At 47.5% G+C, this 23,154-nt stretch overlaps 1 long non-coding RNA gene across 1 annotated transcript in view; it reads right to left on the bottom strand.

The window, feature by feature from the left end:
- LOC122703193 overlaps positions 1-18,465 on the bottom strand; it is a 33,540-nt gene extending 15,075 nt beyond the window's left edge. Inside the window, exons 1-2 of the long non-coding RNA XR_006343412.1 lie at positions 17,985-18,465; positions 15,907-16,062 (exon numbers count right to left, since the gene is read on the bottom strand). This is a non-coding gene — a long non-coding RNA (uncharacterized LOC122703193). The remainder of the gene's footprint in view (positions 1-15,906; positions 16,063-17,984) is intronic.
- Between the last annotated feature and the right edge of the window lie 4,689 nt (positions 18,466-23,154).

Genomic DNA, 23,154 nt, shown 5'->3' on the forward strand with positions numbered 1-23,154 from the left:
TCAAGGGACTGTGAGCACCATAGGGCAATCATTAGGACTCAGTTCCATCGAAAGAACAAGATCCTTAGCACTCAATACATGCTGGGCAACATGCTAGAAAAATTTGGAGCCAAAAGATGAATGGGAGTTGGGGTGCCCACTGTTCATCACAGTAAACTGATAATAACTAACTGAGAAGTGCTATCAAAACTGCCTTCACAAGATCAAGGACAGACAAGAGGGAGCGGCGATGACTCATCAACTGGGACAAGTGATCTCTGGGAAGTCTTCAACACAGAGGTGAGAGGCAAGTTGGGTTTTAAGGAATGAGTTGGAGAGTGAGCTTCTAGACCAGAGAAAGGACGCATGCAAAGACACAGAAAAGGTATGCTCAGCAGTCAGGGTTGGCTGGGGTCCAGCGTCTGGGGAGGCAGGGAGTCTTGATAGATGTGCCTACAGTCAGGTCGCAAAAGACCTATGCCCCACAATGTCTAGCTCTCCTGAGATTTTATCCTGGTGGAGTGGTTTTAAGAAAGTAACAGGATCCAGGAGGATGTGAGTATGTGAATGTGTGGTGCACATATATGCGGCAGCAGGTGAACCAGGGGGGTGTACAATATAGCAACTTCCCTTTTGCATGTGCTGATTTTAAGGCACCTCCGGAGACACACGCAGAGAGCAGCGGGAGATGTGTTTCCATCGCTCAGGCGGGGAACCTGTGCTGAAGATGCAGATCTGCGAGCTGCCAGGAGAGCCGTGGTGGCTAAAGTCAGGAAGAGGAAGAAAAACAGATGCAAGGCTGCCACGTCTGGACCCTGGTTCTGCTGAGTGGCTCCCTAGTTTAGAAACTCCTAGAACGTCAGACCTGAAGGGGTCATAGAGATGAGCCCTCACCCCTCATTCTGCAGGTGAGGAAGCTGAAGATGGGAGACAGCTATGGCCCTAAGTTCTCTCGTCTCCAGATTCCCACCTCTGCTTCACTGTGTCTAAAATGGGCCAGAGGTGGACGGAGAAGAGGGAGGTGTGAAGGACTGAGATGGTAAAGGTGAGATTTAGAGGGAATCAATCCATGACCAAGAAGGTGTGGGGGAGACCAGGATATTAACAATAGGATGAGAAAGGGGCTGCAGGTTCCAGCGAGACACCTCCCTTCTGCCCACCTGGTGACTTTCTCCCAGCTCAAAGGCTATCTCTTCCATGAAGCATCCCAACAAGCAGAGCCCAGGGTGACCTCTCCCTTCCCTCCTTGCATGGTGCACCTATATTTAGCCTTAAATCAGAACCATCCGTGGGCAGGTCTCATGTCGCTCTGGACTGTGATGGGTGGGTGGGTATCTCTGTCTGAACCCCCAAAACTAAGCTGGGGCAGGCCTGCCACACAGTGGGGTCTCCAGGAACAGGGACTGGAGGAATCGAGGCTGACAGGGAGGACACGAGAGAGCAAGGCCAGCAGAACCAGATGCATGGATGAAAACCTGAGTAGATAGACAAGGAAAAGGAGAGCGGAGCTGGAGAGAAAGCAGAGGGGCTGCCAGCCTTCAGGAGGCCCGGCCCAGCCCCCATCCCTGCCTGAGTCGCAGGCAGGAGAAAAGCACGTGTGATCTGACACCCGTCTGGCAGAGGCAGGACGGGACGATCTAATAGATACTTTGCAGCCTTCGCGCGTGTTATCCCCAAACAAAATGACATGTGCTTCCCAGCAGCTCCTCTCTAGTTATGAGCACTATAATTAAGCATGAAGTACACACCTACCTCAGTCTGCACAGAGAGGGTGGGGAAGCCAACCACAGCCCAGCGCAGCTGCCTGGCTGAGGCAGAGGAGAGTGCCCACCTCAGATGGCTGGCCCTCAGTCTGGACAGTCCTGTGCTGGCCTGCGTGGGCTCATAGTTCACTTAAGACCCCAGGGAGTCAAGGAGGAGGCGGTGGGCTGGAAGAGAGTGGCAGAAGGCTAGCCCCCATGCTGCATTAAATGTGGGTCACTTTCCATCTTCAGTCTCCAGTATCCCATCTAGCCTCCCCATAACAAGAGTCTAGGTCCCTCCTGAGGGCTCCCCCAGCCAACGTGAGTCCGAAGGCCTCAGCAGCTACAACTCAAAGAGCAACCACGGCTCTAATAGGCCTGGATGTCCCTTTAGGATTCTGGCTGTTCCCAGAGCCCCCATCACAGCCAGCCCAGTTCTGTTCAGTGGTGGCTTTGGTTATACCTGTCTGGATTCCACCAGGGGCATTAAGTAAGCTTGGAATCACAAGCAAGATTCCCCTACCAGACCCAGAGTCTGGTGCAGGCTACAGGCAAAGACTCTTGGGACAGACCACCAAGCACTGGGTTGGGTCTTGTACACTCCCAAATTTGGCAGAGTATACACTGCCAAATTTGTACGCTCCCTGAAGTCTGACAGGGGCCCCTAAAATTTGGGGTGTACAGGGGCTTCCTTGGTGGCTCCATGGTAAAGAATCTGCCTGCCAAACAAGAGACACAGTTTCGATCCCTAGATTGAGAAGATCCCCTGGAGAAGAAAATGGGAATCCACTCCAGTATTCTTGCCTGGAGAATCCCATGGACAGAGGAACCTGGCAGGGTACAGTCACACACAATTCTGACTAGAGTCAGACACGACTGAGCGACTAAACAATAACAATAAAGAGCCAGACTGCAACAAGCCAAGGGACCCAGGCTAGTCAGATCCTTAGAGTGGTCCCTGGTGTCCTAACCTACCCAATATGTACCTGTTGACTGGCAGGGACTCAGACCTGCTCTGGGGCTTCTTTGAGGCACATAAGTAGACCCCACACATGAAGAGCCTCCAAACTCCTTTCTTGGCTGGTTTTCTAGGAATAGATCGCATGTATCTCCTCTAGCCCTGGGCTGACCCCAGATTTTTCTGCCAATGGACAACCTCCCCGCCCTGGGTATGCTGGATCTGAGCTGGCCAAGTCTGAGCCAGACTCAGTGAAGGTGGAAACAGAAGCAGAGACTGGGAGGTGTATATGGCAGTCAGAGCAAAAGACTTGACATTTGGAGAAATCCCCTGGGTGCTCAGGTCTCTCTCCCATCTTGGAGAGTTGCCACCTGCGCAGGGCAGTGAAACAGGATCCTTCAGGTCTCGCCAAAACCTAGACAATCAGCTTTGCCTGGAGGAAGCTGGAGCTCAGGCAGCAAGTCTTGTGGTCCTTCCTCCCCCTCTGCGTCCACCCCCTCTCTCCATCCCACCATCACTGCCCTAGATCGTAGATGACTTTTTGTTCCAACACAACTTTCCTGTACCTGGCAGAAGGACCTTTTTATTTTCATTTATTTTATAAGAAATGTGCAAGTGGATATAGGCATCTACTTTTAAACTTTTTATTTTGCATTGCGGTGTAGCCAATTAACAATTTTGTGATAGTTTTAGGCAAGCAGCAAAGGGGCTCAGCCATAATATACATGTATCCATTCTCCCCCAAGCTCCCCTCCCATCTAGGCTTCAGAGTTCCCTGTGCTATGCAATAGGTCCGTGTTGCTTATCCATTTGAAATGCAGCAGTGTGTACATGACTTTCGCAAACTCCCTAACTATTCCTTCCCCTCATTCTTCCTCCCAGCAACCATACATTTGTTCTCTAAGTCTGTGAGTCTCCTTCTGTTTTGTAAGTTCATTTGTATCATTTCTTTTTAGATTCCACATATAAAGAATGTCATATGATATCTCTCCTTCTCTGTCTGACTTACTTCACTCAGTATGGCAATCTCTAGGTCCATCCATGTTTTTGCAAATGGCATATTTCATTCTTTTTAATGGGGCAATCTAAGTAGCTCAGACAGTAAAGAATATGCTTGCAATGCAGTAGACCCAGGTTTGGTCCCTGGGTCAGGAGGATCCCCTGGGGAAGGGAATGGCTACCCACTCCAGTATTCTTGCCTGAAGAATTCCATGGCTAGAGGAGCCTGGTGGGCTCCAGTCCAAGGGGTCCCAAAGAGTCAGACACAACTGATCATTAACAACAAACTAAGTTGTTCTTTTTAATGGCTGAGTAACATTCCATTGTATATATGTACCCACATCTTCTGTATCTATTCAGAGGGACCTTTTTAAAGGTGGTTTCTTCCTGATATCATCCCCCAGTGGTAAACACAGGAAGCCCTCCATGTCTGGGAGATAAAGCCTGCTTAGTGGGTTCTTCATTGTCCCCCAACACTGCTTCTCAACTTCACCTTCTGTCTCATCCCTTTTTACCTCCCCTCCCACATGCTGCTCCCCAGCCAACCAGGACCGTCTTCTTCAGCCTTCCTTCTGCCCTTTCCGCGAGGCCACATCCTCAGTGCCCAGCCCGGCCTTCCCTCTGTGGGGAAGCTCGCCCTGACCTCGCCAGCTCACCCCACAGCCCAGGCCTGGCCCCCAGGACCCTGCCTCTTGGGTACCTCTCATATGGTCTTGTGAACTGTGGTCCCCAACTCCATCCTCCTTCCACTTCACAGGGGTGCAGGCCGGGGGAGGCTGGTGTGAGGGGTTGGCCCAGGGGAATCTTGTCAGCTATCTTACAACTGCCCAAGAGTTCCTACCACTCTCTGACCAGAGAGCCTGCAGAGGGGACCCTGCACCCTCCTGTCTGCATTTTCTCCACTGCCCTTACCACTTTCTGACATAGTATTTAATGTGTGCTCAACTTATGTCTCCTCCCCCTACCAAAAGAAATATACACCAATAATAACTCTGTGAGGGGAGGTTTGTTTTTCTGGTTTTGTTCACAGCTCTATCCTGTGTCTAGACCACTCTCTGGCCCATGGAAGGCACTCTATAATATGTGTTGAACAATGAATTACTGGGTGAATGAAAGCTGTCATAAGTACCAACCAAGGAGCATCCCTGTGTAGGTAGATCCTCGAAATGCGAAGCCCTTGGAGAAGCCTGAGCTGAGGTGGAGGGATCCCCAGATGGGTTCAGGTCCCCCAAGACCCAGTAGGAGCAACTTTCCTGTCCATGACCTCGGTTTTCTCATGTGTAAAATGACAGGGTTGAGTGGTGCCCGCGGCCCAGTCTGTCGCCTGGCACCTGCTGCCCACGTGCTGAGATCCCTCAGACCTTTCTCAAAAACTGCCTGCAGGCCTTGCCTGGAGCCCCGTGGGCTCTAATTAAGAGTTCATCTTATCATTTTTATCATTTAATTCTCTCTGGTCAACACCACTTTAATGATGAGCCTCTCAGTCTACATTTTGAAGGGAGAAAGCAACGGCTGGTGAGGCAGGGGCTCGGTGCCCGAGGGCTGAGGGGCGCTCTGCATTCGGTGCGGTCACGGCCTCACAAGGAAGCCCTGCCTCTCCCGGGACACAGCAGAGCACCCCCCTCCAATCCTGACCCGTCTCCTGCCCTGGCCCTGACCCCCCGCAATACTCACTTCTCCCGACGGCTCTCCCTTCTCGCCCGGCACAGAGTGCTGGCCCTTTCTTTTCTGCCCTGTTGAAGGGACTTTAAGTGAGGCCTCGGCCCCAGAGGGGCCACCTGACCTGCCTCCTGAGAAACCTGTATGCAGGTCAGGAAGCAACAGTTAGAACTGGACATGGAACAACAGATTGGTTCCAAATCGGGAAAGGAGTACGTTAAGGTTATTTATTGTCACCCTGCTTATTTAACTTATATGCAGAGTACATCATGAGAAATGCTGGGCTGGAGGAAGCACAAGCTAGAATCAAGATTGTGGGGAGAAATATCAATAACCTCAGATATGCAGATGACACCACCCTTATAGCAGAAAGTGAAGAACTAAAGAATCTCTTGATGAAAGTGAAAGAGGAGAGTGAAAATGTTGGCTTAAAGCTCAACATTCAGAAAACTAAGATCATGGCATCTGGTCCCATCACTTCATGGCAAATAGATGGAGAAACAATGAAAACAGTGACAAACTTTATTTTGGGGGGCTCCAAAATTACTGCAGATGGTGACTGCAGCCATGAAATTAAAAGACGCCTGCTCCTTGGAAGAAAAGTTATGACCAACCTAGACAGTATATTAAAAAGCAGAGACATTACTTTGCCAACAAAAGGTCTGTCTAGTCAAAGCTATGGTTTTTCCAGTAGTCATGTATGGATGTGAGAGTTGGACTATAAAGAAAACTGAGCACCGAAGAATTGATACTTTTGAACTGTGGTTTTGGAGAAGACTCTTGAGAGTCCCTTGGACAGCAATGAGATCCAACCAGTCCATCCTAAAGGAAATCAGTCCTGAATATTCATTGGAAGGACTGATGCTAAATCTGAAACGCCAATACTTTGGCCACCTGATATGAAGAACTGACTCATTTGAAAAGACCCCAATGCTGGGAAAGATTGAAGGTTGGAGGAGAAGGGAACGACAGAGGATGAGATGGTTGGATGGCATCACCTATTCAATGGACATGAATTTGAGTAAACTCTGGGAGCTGGTAATGGACAGGGAGGCCTGGTGTGCTGCAGTCCATGGGGTCTCAAAGAGTCAGACACACCTGAGTGATTGAACTGAACTGAGGCCCCAGAGGTGGGTTTGCCCTCACAAGGCTGCAGGGAGGAGTCAAGACAGGCCCTCAGAAGTTGGTGTCTCTCCAGGTCTTCTCAGGGGACACGGACATCGCACCCACTTGTGGGACTGGAACAGTTTTTTCATCTAGACTTGAGGTTTATGCTGCGATGACTACTGTGAATTCAGAGTCCTCTCCAGATCAAACTGACTCTTATTTCCAAAGAACATGGTCCTAGGAGGAGGTAGTCTTCCTTTCACCATCTTGGGGAGTTGGGGGGACAGGAGCTGAGCTTCCATGGCCAGGAGGCAGGATCTGACTTGGCAAGAGGAGAGAGGTTGGAGGGCACTTGGCTAGGATGAAAGGTTTGAACAAGGCGCTGGGGCAACACCTTGCGGAGTTGGAAGATCCTTGACACTGAGCCGTAGCAGGCTCCTGGAAGGTCCGTACTGGTATATAAAGGACTGTGGGAAGTAGGGGTGGGGCTGGACCCCACTTTAGGCTGGAGAAAAGGACACAGTGTCAAGGCCCAGAGGCAGCTTAGGGAGAGTGTCAGCACGAGCATGTGTGTATGCCTGTGTGCTCAGACATGTCCAGTTCTTTGTGACCCCATGGACTATAGCCCACCAGGCTCCTCTGTCCATGGGATTTCCCAGGCAAGAATACTGGAGTTGGTTGCCATTTCCTTCTCCAGAGGATCTTCCCAGGGATTGAACCTGCATCTCATGTCTCCTACATTAGCAGGCAGATTCTTTACCACTCAGATCATCAATTTCCTCTCCACCTCCCTGTTTGCCACATCTTCCTCCTTTCCAGAAACTGAGGTTAGAGCTCGCCCAGAGCACCAGCAGTCTGTCCAGACCAATCAAGAATCTGCCTCTTCTAGGGAAAACCGACTCCCCATCTCCAACCTCTAGTTCAGACAATGATTTCCACTGCCAAAAAAAAAAAAAAAATCATGCAAATCGGGGCCAAATTGAAAATCTGTTCATCACTTCTTCTGGTGTCTAGGGTCTCTCGTTGGGGAATTTTTAAATGGCTCAGCTCATCTGAAGCCAAAGAAGAGAGAGGAGACAGATGGAGTCATGCAATTTTACGGAGATTCTTAAGACTTGTCCTTGTGGAAACCCCTCCTGCCCATCCACACTGCAGTGGGGAAGTCTCATTCCATGACCTACTCTTACTAAAGACATTTCTCCCCACACCTGACAGCGCAGGCATGTTTCTGCGGGGACTCACTTGCACAGTGGCCTTCAGGAGGGATGTTTCTCTCACAGTTAGCTCAGAAAAATCCAAGGCCTGCTTGCCAAAAAAAAAAGCAATCTTTTTGCTGCACAACAGAATGCAAGAGTGTTGGTTTTAACAAGAAAACGTCCACTGGTAGTGGGACTTCTTGTCAATTAAAACCAACTCCATGCAAGAAATGAAAAAACTGGGAGTGAGCCAGGCTCCACCCAGAATCCTTGTCACATTTCTGCACGGAAGCTCCAATTTAGAGTCCCTGGGATTCCCTTTGTGTGAGCCCCTCTGGGCAGAGTCTCGTGGCCATGGAACCTGGTTGCAGAATCTGACTCAGTATCTAGTCCTCAAATATCCGGCGAATGGAGCCTGGCTCTCCAAAACTGCCCTTGGACTACAATCACTCCGCCAAGCCTGGCTCTGATCGGGGTGGTAGCCAGGGTGCTACAGAGAAACAAAAGGATCTAAGTGGATATACGGAGGGAAAGATTTATTTTAAGCAATTGGCTCATGGGACTGTGGGGAGGGTGGTTGGCAAGCCTAAAATTTGTAAGGCAGCCTGGTAGGCTGGTAATTAAGAGTGGGTGCTTCAGTCTTGAGTCTGAATTCTGCAGGGCAGCAGGCTGGAAACACTGGCAGGCTGTCAGTGTGATGGTCTCGAGGAGAATCCCTTCTTCTGAAAACTTTGATCTTTGTGCTTAAAGTCTCAGCAGATTGGGCGAGGGTCACCCACTTTATGGACAGTAATCTGCTTTACCCAAAATTTACTGATCAAAATAGTATCTAAAAAAATACCTTGACAGCAGCATCTCCAGTGGTGTCTGACCAAATAATTGGGCACCATAGCTTGCCAGGATGACACATAAATGAACCATCATACTCAGCATATTCTGCTCTCTGACCATCGCATTTAAGCCTGCCCACCTATACTTCTGGCAGTGCCTGCTCCTTCTTCTTGGGCTTACTTACTCATCATCAGCTCTGGGCTTTATCAAGCTACCCATCCCCAGCTCTCTTCAAATCTTTCCTTCCTCCTTCAGGACCCAATTCCAGTCCCACTTCCTTGACAGAAGTCTTCCTAGCCTTTCTAGGCCACATGTGTCTCCCTCAGGACTCTTGAATCCCCAGGTGTCCCTAGCACAAACCCAGCCTTGATCACATACTTCCTCAACTCCTCTTTTTCCTAGCCTCATTTTTGAGTTACGAGACCAGCTCACATACCTCCACCTCCCACATAACGGAGGGCTGGGATAATTGCAATGGATACAAATATCCATCTGTTGGGGATTTTCTCTACAAAGAAGGTACAGTGATGGTAAAGCATTGGATTAAAACACAAAGCTAAAACAAAACAGAAAAAGCAGAGAAAACGTGGAAGTCTTTCTCTTTGAAGTGAGTCAAAACCAAAAATTGAAGGGGGATGGGTAGGTTGAAGAAGGTGATGTCATTGTAGATAAACAAACCCTCTGGCTCTGGCCCCGGGCAACCTGTGAAAACTCGGGGTATTCTGGCCCTGCCACGGAGCTGCTCCTGAGCTGCAGATGGGGTCTCTGGCAGGCATCTGGACCGCATTAAAGGAGGACTGAGTGATTCACTCTACAGGGACCTCTCCAAACAGACAAGTTCAAAGTTCTGCTTTTAATCGATTCAGTGTGTGATATCACTGGGCAGCATTTCCTCCCAAGATAAGGGCAGCATCGATTATCAGATATGAAGTACAGCAGCCTTGAACAGCCAGGAGCCCCCTGCCAGAGCAAAGGGATGGAAACCAGCTTCAGGAGGGGGCTGCAGGCTCCTACTTGGCCTGGATGAGTACAACTCCCAGCTCAGCTCCAAGCCTGGGGGTCGGAGGAGCCCAGAGCCTCCCCACTGTGAGTCAGGCCCCAGCTTGTGAGAAGGAGAGAAGAGGAAGGGAGGCATACAGAACTGACTCTGCTGGTCGCCCCCAGCAGTTTTAACTGGGCATTTCTGAAAGGCAAAGTGTGGCAAATCTTAATGTCTGCTCCATCTCACTTAATGTATTAACATCAGTTCAGTTCAGTTCAATTCAGTCACTAAGTTGACTCTTTGCGACTCCATGGACTGCCTCATGCCAGGCTTCCCTGTCCTTCACTATCTCCTGGAGCTTGCTCAAACTCATGTCCATTGAGTCGGTGATGCCATCCAACCATCTCATCCTCTGTCATCCCTTCTCCTCCTGCCTTCAATCTTTCCCAGCATCAGGGTCTCTTCCAATGAGTCAGATCTTTACATCAGGTGGCCAAAGTATTAAAATTATCACACCCTATGCTGAGTGCTATGGATGTAACTGACAGCCCAGAGCCCTGCCGGTAGGGGGCGCCCATTCCAGCAAGGAAGAAAGATGACAATCGGTAAGAGAAATTAGGCTGATCAATTTTTAAAGAGCAGAGAGACATCATGGGAGTGGAAGGTTTTTCTGGTTGGCCAGAGTTAGGGGGTGTGTGAAGATTTTACCTCTAATTGCTCAGCTATAAACAGAAGGCTTCCAACATTGCCTTTACTCCTTAGCCTGTCCTGTCCTGGTCAGCTTCTGAAGGCTTGGCTCAGCCTGGGGAGGGCCAGTACTCAGACCTTAGACTGGATTAGAGACCCCTCCTATATGCTCATCCTGTGATCAGTGATACCTAGACATTGTATTAAAAAGCAGAGACACCCCTTTGCCTACAAATGTCCGTATAGTCAAAGCTATGGTTTTTCTAGTAGTCATGTACGGATGTAAGAGTTGTACCATAAAGAAAGCTGAGCACCGAAGAATCGATGCTTTTGAATTGTGGTGTTGGGAGAAGACTCTTAAGAATCCCTTGGACTGCAAGATCAAACCAATCAATCCTAAAGGAAATCACCCTGAATATTCATTGGAAGGACTGATGCTGAAGCTGAAGCTCCAATACTTTGGCCACCTGATGTGAAGAGCTGACTATTGGAAAAGACCCTGATGCTGGGAAAGACTGTAGGCATGGGAATAAGGGAATGACAAAGGATGAGATGGTTGGATGGCATCACTGAGTCAATGGACATGAGTTTGAGCAAGCTCCGGAGATGGTGAAGGACAGGGAGGCCTGGCGTCTGTGGTGTCATGAAGCACACATGGTGTCTATGTCACAAAGCAGATGTGACTGAGCCACTGAACAGCAATGATCAGTGATCACCACCACCCACATCACTTCTCATGCTGTATTTTAATTGTCTGTTTCACTTCCAGTCTCATCTGCTGAACACTAAGTTCCTTGCTTTCATTGGAATATTCATTGGAAAGGCTGATGCTGAAGCTGAAACTCCAATACTCTGGCCACCTAATATGAAGAACTGACTCATTGGAAAAGACCCTGATGCTGGGAAAGATTGAAGGCAGGAGGAGAAGGGGACGACAGAGGATGAGATGGTTGGATGGCATCACTGACTCAATGGACATGTGTTTGAGTAAACTCCAGGAGTTGGTGATGGACAGGGAGGCCTGGTGTGCTGCAGTCCATGGGGTCACAAAGATTTGGACATAACTGAATAACTGAACTGAACTGAAGTTCCTTGCAGGCAGGGGCATCTCAGTTTCACTCACCATTTTTGCTCTTAGAGCCTACAATTAACAGGGCACATAGCTGGCTACAGCTATAAGTAGCCCCCGCTTAACGAGCATTTATGAAAACTTCGCTAATAATCATAGCTGGCATTGTTTGAACAGGCTTTATGTGTCAGACGCTGCTAAGCACTTGGCAAACATGGGCTCATTTAGTCCTTGCAATAATCTTTTGAGTTTGGCATTATTATCCCCCTCATGCAAATAAGGGGCCTGAAACCCAGAGAAACTAAGTAATCTGCCCAAGGTCACACAGCTTGGCTAGATTCAAACTCAGAACTGTCTCTGGTTCCCACGGGTGCTGGCCTGAGTTCCCCTGGAGTGGAAGTGTGTTCTCCTCTAAGCGTACAAGGAGCAATAAGTGCTTCTAGCCAGATGTGGAAAAGATCCACAGAGCTTTGAGTGCTTGACAGACACATCCATGAGAAAGACAGAAGGATCTGCAGTTGTCAGGATCTAAAGCTCTGGGGATGGTGCTCCTAAGCCCACAGCATCCTCTGTAAGGAGGTGAAAGCAGGCACCAGACTCTACAAGATTTCTCCTGAAAGAAGATAGAAGCCTAAGGCAGGTCCTAGGAAAGTGATGGGCGTGTCAAGCGTCATTGCCCCCTGAGGTTCTTGGCATCTCTCTCAGGCTCATCTGGGCTTCTCCCTGAAACTTGGGGCCTGATGCACACAGGAAGCCTCAGAGCCAGTCTCAGACTGAGCTGGATCTGGGGCAAGAAGCAGAGGGATACAAAGGAAGCTTATTGTCACTGTGAGGGTCAGGGCACCAACTAACACAGACAAGAAGTGCAGGCACAATGGTGCCAAGTGATTCACCTGCTGTCACAGCACAAGCCTTAAGTGGGATGCGCTGAAACATCATAGACCGATCTGACTGCGGAGGTGTGCTTCTCCCCAAAGAGCTCCTTCTGCCTGCTGCTACTCCCTTGTGGAAAATTAAGAGAGGAGCTTGTCATCACCGAAGGAAAGAAAAGTAGCCTGCTCGTTTCATCACAAAACTCCTGCAAGCCTGTAGCAAATGGCCTCGATTCTTTCCTTCCACCTGATTTATACGGAAGCCATTGTTCACCCTGATGGTGCTCAATATATCACCAGAATGAACACTGTGCATCTCGGTATTTCACCCTCCAAAGCCTCATAGAAAAGTGGATGCTAATGAAGAGACCTTCCATGTTTTCCTAAGAAGGCCATCACCTCTGATAATACAGAGGACTTTGGCAGTTCAATAAAGGCAATAAATCAACACAATTTATTAAATACAACAAGCACTTTCCTAGGCAAGTGCTCAGAAAGAGTCCAGAACAGCATGTCACCAGCCCTCAGAATGGGAAAAGGTTCTGGTAGCTACTTAGTATGAGCAAAGTTTCAACAAATGCCTCAAGAGAGAGTTCAAACTAGGAACAGTGATGCTCATCATCACCCCATCCCAATCTCTAGCAGAGCTCTCCCTGTGGGATCCTCATCTGTGCTCTTTAGACAGAATCCAATTTACCATCCTTTATACAGAAACACCCAGATCAGCTCCTGGGACAAAGCTAGAAAATGTTCAAGTGAACAAGGGCAAATTCTGCTGCGCAAATGAAAGCGTGAGTGAAGCAAGATCAAATGCAACGGGTCTCAAGGACACGGAACCAATTCTTGAATCTGCCCATTGTCTTCCTAGATACAGAGCAAAGAATGGTCCCCCATCTGTGGCATGAAAGGCACCCCAGAGGAAAGCCCACATCCCAAGTCTGGATATGTAGACAGAGCTGGTATAACAACCCATCAGAGCAGGCAGACAATGAGTGTCTGCTTCCTCTGTGAGCAAGAGTTCTTAAAAGGGCCCCTACGTTGATAAAGATGTGATCACACTTCTCCCCAGCAAAGGCAAGGCTGGGCCTGCCACATCCTCACCTCAGCTCCAGTTCTGTCCTTATCTCTCCCCTCGAAGGCCATTGAGGAGGGAAGGGCCATGGCACGGCTGCTGTGGGGTGATGGCAGGGCCTGGCCTGAGAATGGACTCCTCCCTGGGCAGGGAGATTTTGTGAAAACACTGACTCTCGACATCATCCATCCTTCCATTCATCCATTCACCCATCTACCAACTCATTCATCCACGTATTCATCTATCCATCCATCTATTCATTTACCCCCAAATGTTTGCTGAGGGCCTCACTGCACTCAGGACTCTGTGGAAATACAGTGGGTCTCTCGAGGATTCAGGGCGTATAAGAGATGATAAAATAGCCTGCTGATCAGTGACATGATAGAAACAATATGAGTTCTGCAAGCAGTTACACCTGATCCTCATGTCAGCTGTGTCTTTGGGTAAATGTTGACACTTCTCTGCCTCCAATGCCAAACCTAGAAGACAAGGGTTACCGTGGTACCTACCTAATAGGTTCTTTGTGAGGACTAAATGAAATAATCGATGTTTCCTAAAGAATGATAAAGCATACCATGAGGAGTAGAGAAAATTATTTTAGTTGGAGCAGGGGCAAACTTTGATCTAATATACATACATCTTTTAGTACAAAACAATATCAAATTCAATTTCACAAAGATACTTAAGATAAACCTTAAGTTTTTATCTTAAGATAAACCTAACATTTAAGTTTACACAGATCACAAAAGGTATTTGCAATACATGTTACTGACAAAGGGACAAATGAGCTTGTATACAGAATATATAAAGAATTTCTACAAATCAATAAAAAGATTACAAAACAGATGAAATGGCACAACCATTGGAAAGCCGATTTGACACTATCTCCTGCAACTGAATGTCACAGTGCATAACCCAGCAATTATACTCCTAAATATATGTTCAGCATACAGGTGTTTTAATAAGCATGTACAAAGATGTTAATACTACCATTATTTGCAGTAGAAACTGGAAACAACACAAAGCTTTCACAAACAGCAGAATAAATAAATAAATAAATAGTAACAGCAGAATAAATACATAATGGTGCTGTAATCACGCAATGGGATCCTACACAGTAAGGAAAATGAAAGATCCCCAGTTGCACGCAATCACAGAGCCATGCTCTCAAACACCACACTGAATTACAGAATTCAGACACACACAGGGCTTCCCTGGTGGTCCACTGGTTGAGGGCATGCTTGCCAATGCCGGGGACACAGGTTCGATCTCTGGCCCAGGAAGATTCCACATGCTTCGAGGCAACTAAGCCCGTTCACCGCAACTACTGAGCCCAAGGTCTAGAGCCCATGCTCTGCAACCGAGAGGCCGCTGCGACGACAAGCCCGCGCACTGCAACTAGAGAAGCACCCGCTTGCTGCAATTAGAAAAAGCCCGTAACAACGAAGCCTTAGCACAGCCCCAAAAATTAATTAATAAAAAAAAGAAATCAGACACACACAAACACATGCACATCCTCTGATTCCATATGTGTAATGAGCAAACTAAACAGAAGAGTGTGAGAGTCACTGTGGGAGAAGGCGAGGGTGGGATGTTTCGAGAGAACAGCATCGAAACATGTATATTATCTAGGGTGAAACAGATCACCAGCCTAGGTTGGATGCATGAGACAAGTGCTCGGGCCTGGTGCACTGGGAAGACCCAGAGGGATCGGGTAGAGAGGGAGGTGGGAGGGGGGATCGGGATGGGGAACACATGTAAATCCGTGGCTGATTCATGTCAATGTATGACAAAAACCACTGCAATATTGTAAAGTAATTAGCCTCCAACTAATAAAAATAAATGAAAAAAAAAAGAAATTTAAAAAAAAAAAAGTGTGAGAATCAGAACAGGGGTACCTCTGGCGAAGCAGTCAAGGAGCATGAGAAGAGTGTCCAAGGCCCTTGCCCTGTTCTGCTTCTTGACATTTCATGATGATTTCTTGATTTATGCTTTTCACACTTTTCAATATGTTATATCCATAATTTTTTAAAAATTTACATAGTCTTTAAATATCAAGTAAATACATGGGTGTATGATTCTAGCAAAATTGTGAAGATAATGATGCCTAAAGATGGGGACGTCCTGAGGTGACAAAACTCACTAACATTCACAAGATACAAATCCTATTCTGTATGCTTCACATAAATCATATCACTTAGTTGTCACAGCAATCCCAGGAGGGAGGCAACACTATTAGGCCCCATTTTACAGATGCAGGATCTAAGGCACAGCAAAGGTAAGCTACTTGCTTAAGGTCAGCCTACCAAGTTAGCAGCAAAGCTAACTGGCTTCAAAGCCAGGCCATCAAGCGCCGAATGATGATGGTCGTGCTCTCAACTGTCTCCCCATGCTGCCCTCATGCAAAAGACCAGCACAACAACTAACACACAGTCACGCCCATTCTGTATTGACGCATATTATTACAAATAACAGCCTTTCCTTTTGATTCCCTGCCGTCTGCCCAGGGAACCTTCCCGTCATCCATCATTCCTCTCCCAATTTATTCTGTGTTAAGGTTTTGCTACTCTCCCCCATCCCCCATATTTTGTGTCCACATTTTAAGAAGCCTAGTGAGACACTGCCTACGTGGAGCCTAGGGGATATCAAAGGCATAACAACACAGCCTTCTTAAACATAAAAGCAAATAGCCAGGTGGGTAGCCATGAAATAATATGTTCACCACAAGCACACAAGATGGGATTTAGCCTCACCTGATGATGGCTGGTTGGTGAGACCACCAAAAGTGGTCCAGCGTTAAGGGCTGAGGTGTCCACATGGGCTCTTCCTTGGGACCCTGCAGGCGTGTGGGCACTGATGGTGGCCGATCACAGGGAAATTCTACTGTGAACAGCAGGCCTCCTTACCTCCTAGAAAAAAGTCAGAGATGGATGATGCAAATACATTCAGAAAGAAGCAGAGGGGGAAATGGCTCACAAATATTAGAAAAAGTAAGGAGATGCTCCCAGAGTCCCAGGGCTTGAGGATGTTGTCCGAAACAGACTCAAGATACAGCTGTTCTCAGGAAGCATTGCCTTTTAAGAATGTGAGGTCATCCACCCAGGAGAAGACATCCCTCTCCTGAGCCCCCTCCAGAGCTGGAAAGCCTGGTGGATTTGTCATCTGAAGGCTACCATTCTGGCTCTGAATATCCACACAGTCCTTTTGGTGCTACATTTATTTGTCATCACTGTAGCAGCCTGTTTAATTATAACTAATGGGTGTGCTCATACTAAGTGACATGCCATTGGAAATCCCCCTCCTCCAACTGGAAATATCTATGAAGATGCTGGGCCAGGAAGCAATGACGCTTAGGGAGAGCAAGTTCTTATGGTTGAGGCCCTACTCGGATGGAGAAATTTCACCCAAGAAATGTCCCCCCAGGACACCTGTGTGGACAGCCCCAGCCCTTCAGGCAGTGGGGACGGGGTGTCCTATTTGTGAGCTCCATTTCTGAAAGCTTGATGACAGGGGGAGAGTCTCCCCCTCTCCTGGCCTCCTGGAGAGATGTGATTTCTCATGCACATTATTAATGAGCTTCATCCTCAAGTTATTCTGGCTGCATGTGGAGCTTAGAGGACTTGGGAGCACAGCTTGGCAGGCAAGAGAGGCTTTAAAATGCAGTACTTCCCCAGCCTGTTTTTAAAAAAACGCAGTATCAAAGAGGAAATCAGAGAGTATGCGGGGGGGGGGGGGGGGGGTGGGCGGGGAGCGTAGCAAAAATGGGTTGAAAAGAGTAAAATGAGGAAAAAAACTAAAGAAGTTTTTAAAAGAAATATGTATATATGTTTGTATACATATATATCCAGCTCCCTTTCTGTTCTTCCCTGTTCCTCCCAGCCTTGGGGTCAGTCCTCTCTGGCCAGGAAAGCCCTCCCCATCTCCTCGGTCTGCTCATCCCCTGCAGGTCTTGCAGGGCTATCCAATCACCAAACATTCTCTGTTGACTTCCCCAGATCTCAGAGCACTTTTCCTCCTGGAAATTCCTTCCTAGTAGCCATTTGGCACTTCTTTCATTGAATCATTCATCAAAACAGGTATGGATGCCCTGCTGTGAAGTAATTGTGGCAGACGCTAATCCTAGGTCTTAGATAAGGCAGTTTTCCCTGTGGGTATCCTGACATGTTAAAGAGGCTGAGAACCTGAAAGTAGGAAGCATGGTGGGTTCATGGCCACGAAGCCCAAGGCCTGGCACATGTTGGCCCCTCAGGGAATGCCTGCTGGATAGCCAGTTGAACTCAGCATGATGGAGAGTGGCTTTGCTTGCTCTTTTCCAGAGACCCCTGAGAGGATGCTATCGATAGCATCTTGGCCTTTCTTCCCAGAGGGCAGCTGGGAGCAAGTACCCAGTCCCTCAAGAGGAAGGTTCTTGGATGTTAACTCAGCTTTGGCTTGTAGAAAGAAAGAACCTCTGAAGCCCCAAACATCATCCTACCCTCTCAGGTCTCCCGTCCAAAGACTCAGCATGCAAAGAGCAGAGACAGTGATAATGATGGGAGGGGAGGGGAGGAGCTATGCCTGCATGTGAGCTAAGTGGCTTCAGTTGTGTCCAACTCTGTGCAACCCTATGGACTGTAGCCTTCTAGGTTCCTCTGTCCGTGGGATTCTCCAGGCAAGAATACTAGAGTGGGTTGCCATGCCCTCCTCCAGAAGATCTTCCCGACCCAGGGATCAAACCCTGGTGTCTTATGTCTCCTGCACTGGCACGGGCTTTCTTTACCACTAGTGCCACCCAGGAAGTCCCTGATGGCCAAAGAAAGCTGGTTGCTTTCAGAGAGGAGTAGACACTTACCAGTGAAAAAGTAAGGACCATAAAGACTCCGAAGAATATGGGAAGATGGGAGGGAGGCAGAGGTAGAGACCTGGGCTCTGTCTTGTCCTCAGAAAGAAAACACATGGGAAGTAGAGCAATGGAAGAAAAATCAAGTTCCTGACCTCTTTAGAAATGACAGAGTTACCCCAACTCAAATTCAGGGAAGAGTTCTGAAACCCAGTTCCCACTTGTTCCCTAAGAAGCCTAGTCTCACACAGTCATGGTCCACCCCAGTTCCCATCCACATGCAAAAGCGTTTTCAACTAAGCCCCATCTTGGGTTATAGACACAAGAAAAAGGAAATCCTATCATTTTTAAAGGTTCACACCACCATGATTGTGATGCTTCACTTACTAAAAGATCTCACATTAGTACCTATAAAATCAATTTTCCAAGATCAGAATATTTTCCATAAGTTTCCAGGATGCATCAATTATTCTCCAAGCTGCAAGGAGAGGCAGGCTGAGTCAGCAGTCACTTGCCTGGAATTTAAGATGCTGACCCAGGCTCGCCAGGTGCTCTAACAACAAGAGCCTTGGCCTCTGCTGCTCTTGAGACAATCTGAGCTCCTGGGGCTTCTCCTGGAAGAAAAACAAGTCAGGAGATCTCCTTGATCAGAGTCAAGGCAACACCATTGGCAACTTAATCACAAAGGAATGAAGTAAAATACAGATACAGCCTAAATGTCTCACCACCTGAAGGAACAGGCCAGGCTTTGAGATTCTGGATGATGAGAAACACTCTTTCCTACAAGCTCCCTGCTGTACCTAGATTTCCACAGTATTCACCTCCCCAGTTAGCCGTGTTCCTATGGCGAGATGTGCAAAACAGCAGTTTTCTGGCACCAACTGGGAGACCTCAGGCCGTGGTCCTCATTCCCTCCTTGATCACTGTATGGATCTGTGAGGGACGCTTCCCCCATTGGAAGACACCTTGTTCCCAACCCCAAGACGAAGTGACTTTCTCCAAGAGAAAACTTTGCCACACACATCACTGCATCAGGAAGTGCATCGAAATGCGAGTCACCCCAGGGTTCATCTGTCTTGAGTCAGGATCTCCTAACTATACTCAACAAATAACTTCTCTACATTTCCCCCTGAGTTGGCTTAGGTCTAGATTCTTACATCCAGCAAAAAGCACCAATCTCCCTTTTTTTTGACGAAAATCTTGATGTATGCCCAGTACCACACTGTGTGGTGGAAAGGCTTGCCATTCTCTCCTGTTCTTTCCCTACATGGAGAGATAGCACAATGGCTCAGATCTGCCAACTGGTCCTCTTTTTTCCTGGAAAGGTTCCAGTCGAGGTTAAATAACAAGTGATTACAAAGCAGCTTTCTCATTGAAATGAGAATTAATATTAATGCAATTATGCATTGATGGCTTCAGTGTTCTGTTGACACGGATCAACATTTAAACACTGTCACTTAACAAAAGTAAAACCATCCTACAAAGACTTCAACAGTGAAGCCAAGAGGCAGGAATGCACAAAGGACTCTACTGGGTACCATTTTTGCAGGACTTTTCTAAGAATTAGAGTAGAGCAGGGGAAAACCACAATTCTCCCACTTGAAAATGTTTGTTCCCATAAAAGGTAAAAGTTGATTTATTTTCATGAAATACTACCAATACGCTCTTAAAGTCACTGCATTCCTCAACTGCCTCACCCCAAATCATTGCTTTATGGGGCTTTTAGGGCCTTCAAAATACAGCACTGTAGCTAATAAACAGGATGTTAGAGGAAGAAAGGATTCTTTCAGAACCATGGAAAACTGCTGTCTACTTCCTGCAGCCCAGATGGTGTGATCTGAGGGCAACCGAAAAGCATAAGCCTCTCCACTCAGAAACCCCTTTCCTCCCACTGCTATCTGAGTCTCACACTTAGAATCTCTGCCAGTTCACCATGAAAACTAATGGGCCACTTAAAACACAGAACTCTAGAGTAGAAGGAACCTCCATGGCCATTCAGGTCAATACACCCACGTGACAGTGGGGAAAACACAGGTCCAGAAACTCAGGCAGCATCATACAACTGGTCATCAGTAGGACTTAGACCCAAGCCTCCGCCCTCAGATGACCAGCCTGGTGAAGTGAAAAGAGTGAAAGTGTTAGTTGCTCAGTCCCATCTGACTCTTTGTGACCCTATGGACTGTAGCCCACCAGGCTCATGGTCCATGGGATTCTCCAGGCATGAATACTGGAGCGGGTTGCCATTCTCTTCTCCAGGGGATCTTCCTGACCCAGGGATCAAACCCTCATCTCCTGTGCTGGCAAGCAGATTATTTATCACTATTTATCACAGCCATGTATGTGGGTTTTATTTCACAATTTAGGTAACTCTAAACCTTGACTTCTTTAAAAGTGAAAAGACAAAATTTCTCTGAAAGAAACTTTTATAAATGCTAGCCTCTGAAAGGCACAACCTTGGTCAAAACCCAAGACTAGGCCAACAACCCTGAAAGTGAAAGTGAAAGTCACTCAGTCGTGTCCAACTCTTTGTGACCCCATGGACTTTACAGTCCATGGAATTCTCCAGGCCAGAATACTGGAGTGGGTAGCCTTTCCCTTCTCCAGGGATCTTCCCAACCCAGGAATAGAACCCACGTCTCCCACATGGCAGGCGGATTCTTTACCAGCTGAGCCACAAGGGAAGCCCAAGAATACTGGAATGGGTAGCCTATCCCTTCTCCAGTGCATCTTCCCAACCCTGGAATTGAACCAGGGTCTCCTGCATTGCAGGCAGATTCTTTACCAACTGAGCTATTAGGGAAGCCCTAACTAGATACTATTAGTAACTCCATTTTTGGATGAAGGCCCTCAGAGAGGTTGCAAAAACTGCCAAAAAAAAAACAACAACAACAACAACCAATGAGTAAGCAGCAGAGTAGATTTCAAACCAACCCATTTAGTTCCAGAGCACAAGTTCCTGAGTAGTACATAGTACACAAGGTAGTGAGTATTCCATCACCAGCAGTGTTCAAGCAGAAGTGGAGGGCCACCAGTGAGAGATACTTTCTAAGGAATCCCTTCCCTTGAAAGAGTGAAGGTGAAGTGAACCTTAACCTTTTCTAAGGTTCCACAAGCCTTGAGCTGCCCTGATTACAATCCTATAGTTAACTACTGGTTTGAGGACTCAAGAGGAATTTCAAAGAGGAATGAAGATAAGAATGTGAATCAGGATTAGTATAGACAGAAAAGGAATTAGTGCTTTAAGGATGGGAGTGGAAGATTTCAGTAAACAGGAGGAGATTAGGAGGAATAGCAAGGGAGATTCATGTTCTAGGGCTTTCCTAGTTAGAATCTGCCCAGGGCTGCAGCCTCTCTGATTTTTCTGCTGCTTGTGGGATCACCAAAGCCTCTCAGTTGAGCCTCCATCCTGTGTGCAGCTGATTAGACTGAGGCGAACCCTCGCATCTTTAAAAGTCTTACAGTAGTAAAAATGGATATACAGCTGAAGTTCTGAGCTCTTCATTTACCATGATTTCCAGCCTGAAGTTAAACACATACACATACATAATGCTTCCACCAAGCTGGTGTCCAAGCGCCCGAGTACCTTATATTACCCTTAATGTCAGCCACCTGCACATGCAGTGGAAAGAGAGCTGGTCCCGGACTCCTCAGTTCCCAGGGCAGCTCCCAAAATTTATGCAGAGTTGGAATCACAGGCATTTGAAGGATGGCTTTCTCTCTCTGCCAGAGTTCAGACAGCAGACATGGGCTTCTGATGCAGCCATCGCAGAACATAAAACTTGCTCATTTTCAAGCTAAGTTTTTATTTTCTCTGGTTTCAACAGGTTGCTGTGCAGAAGATCCACTCAGTAGGTGACATTTTCTCAGCTTGCTTCAGAAGAGGAAAGGCAGACTCTCAAAACCCACAGAAAGGCATTTCTAGGTCAGTGGGAGAGAAGAGTGGTTCAGAAGTCTGGTGCTGGCTCCCTGGAGGGGCTGGTAAGGGAGCCGCTTAGAGTGGGGAGAGGAGCATCTATCTTCAGACTATGAGGCATGTTAGGAAAGCTGGACCAGAAGAGTCTCCAAGCTCACACGCAGTGTGGGTGCCCCAGAGCTAGGGAGTCAGCACCTCTGGAAAGAAGGCACATGCTTTACATCCACCCCTACAGAGAGGAGACCCTGCTTGTTTCTCCCACCTTCTAAAAAATGCTCAACGCAGACTTTAGTTCTATAAACCTTCATCAGTTTGTGAGACACAGCTGTTCATTTCTGCCAAAGGAGAGAGGACTCTATGAGAGCAAAAATAAAGCCACAAGTAGAGTAACTTCAGTATCTTGCATCTTTATATAAGTGTTGTTGGTGACTGGTATTTTAAAATGCTCGCTGCACCTCTTATGTAGGTGCCAGCAAACACCCACTCCCCAATCATGAAGGGCTCCTTCTGAGCATTGGATGGGGTTTTCTTTCTCTCAGGCAGCCAGGCAACTCAAAACTCTTCTTTGGTACTTCCCTAAAAAAGCTATTTTCATCCTAGGTTTCTGGTGTATTTTTCACCCCATCACTGCCACCTATCAAATGACATTTGATCATTAATTGCCTTTTAATGACTCCATCTTGACCACATCTCATATGGTAAGCTGACTCAAATCCTCTTTGGAAATAGCTGGTTATAAATAATAAGCACCATCACAAAGTATTTAAGATAAAATGGGCGGAAGGACTCAGACTTCAAGGAAAACACTTCCAGTGATTATATATGGCATTTTAGAGCAAAAAGAGAATGTCTGGCTCATTGTCTCATTCCTCCGACAGGAACACTGAGGTCAAGAAAGAGAATGAGACTTGCTCAAAGTCACACAGCTCATCATTGGACAAATGGCCTGAAACAGAGGCGCCTGATGAGGACTCAGTGCTACCTCCCTCACAGTCACTCATCAGAACACATTTGGACACGTGGGGCTCAGGCCACCTCTACAGATTCTGTTGTGGCCACACCCACTGTGTCCAGCAAGACTAAGCAAGAGGAGTTTCTTTCTCCCCCTTTATTCTCTTTGTTTTCCTGAAGCCCTTGGTTAGACTGCAATGGAGTCTACTTTGCTTCTGAGAGTTACTATCTAGGGAGGGGGTATAGCATCCTCAGGGTTAGTTGGAGTTGTGCAGCCTCAGACTTGCTGTGACCTCGGCATTTTCCACGAAAACATGC

The sequence above is a fragment of the Cervus elaphus genome, chromosome 11 (genome assembly GCF_910594005.1).
Source record: "Cervus elaphus chromosome 11, mCerEla1.1, whole genome shotgun sequence".
Classification (NCBI taxonomy): domain Eukaryota; kingdom Metazoa; phylum Chordata; class Mammalia; order Artiodactyla; family Cervidae; genus Cervus; species Cervus elaphus.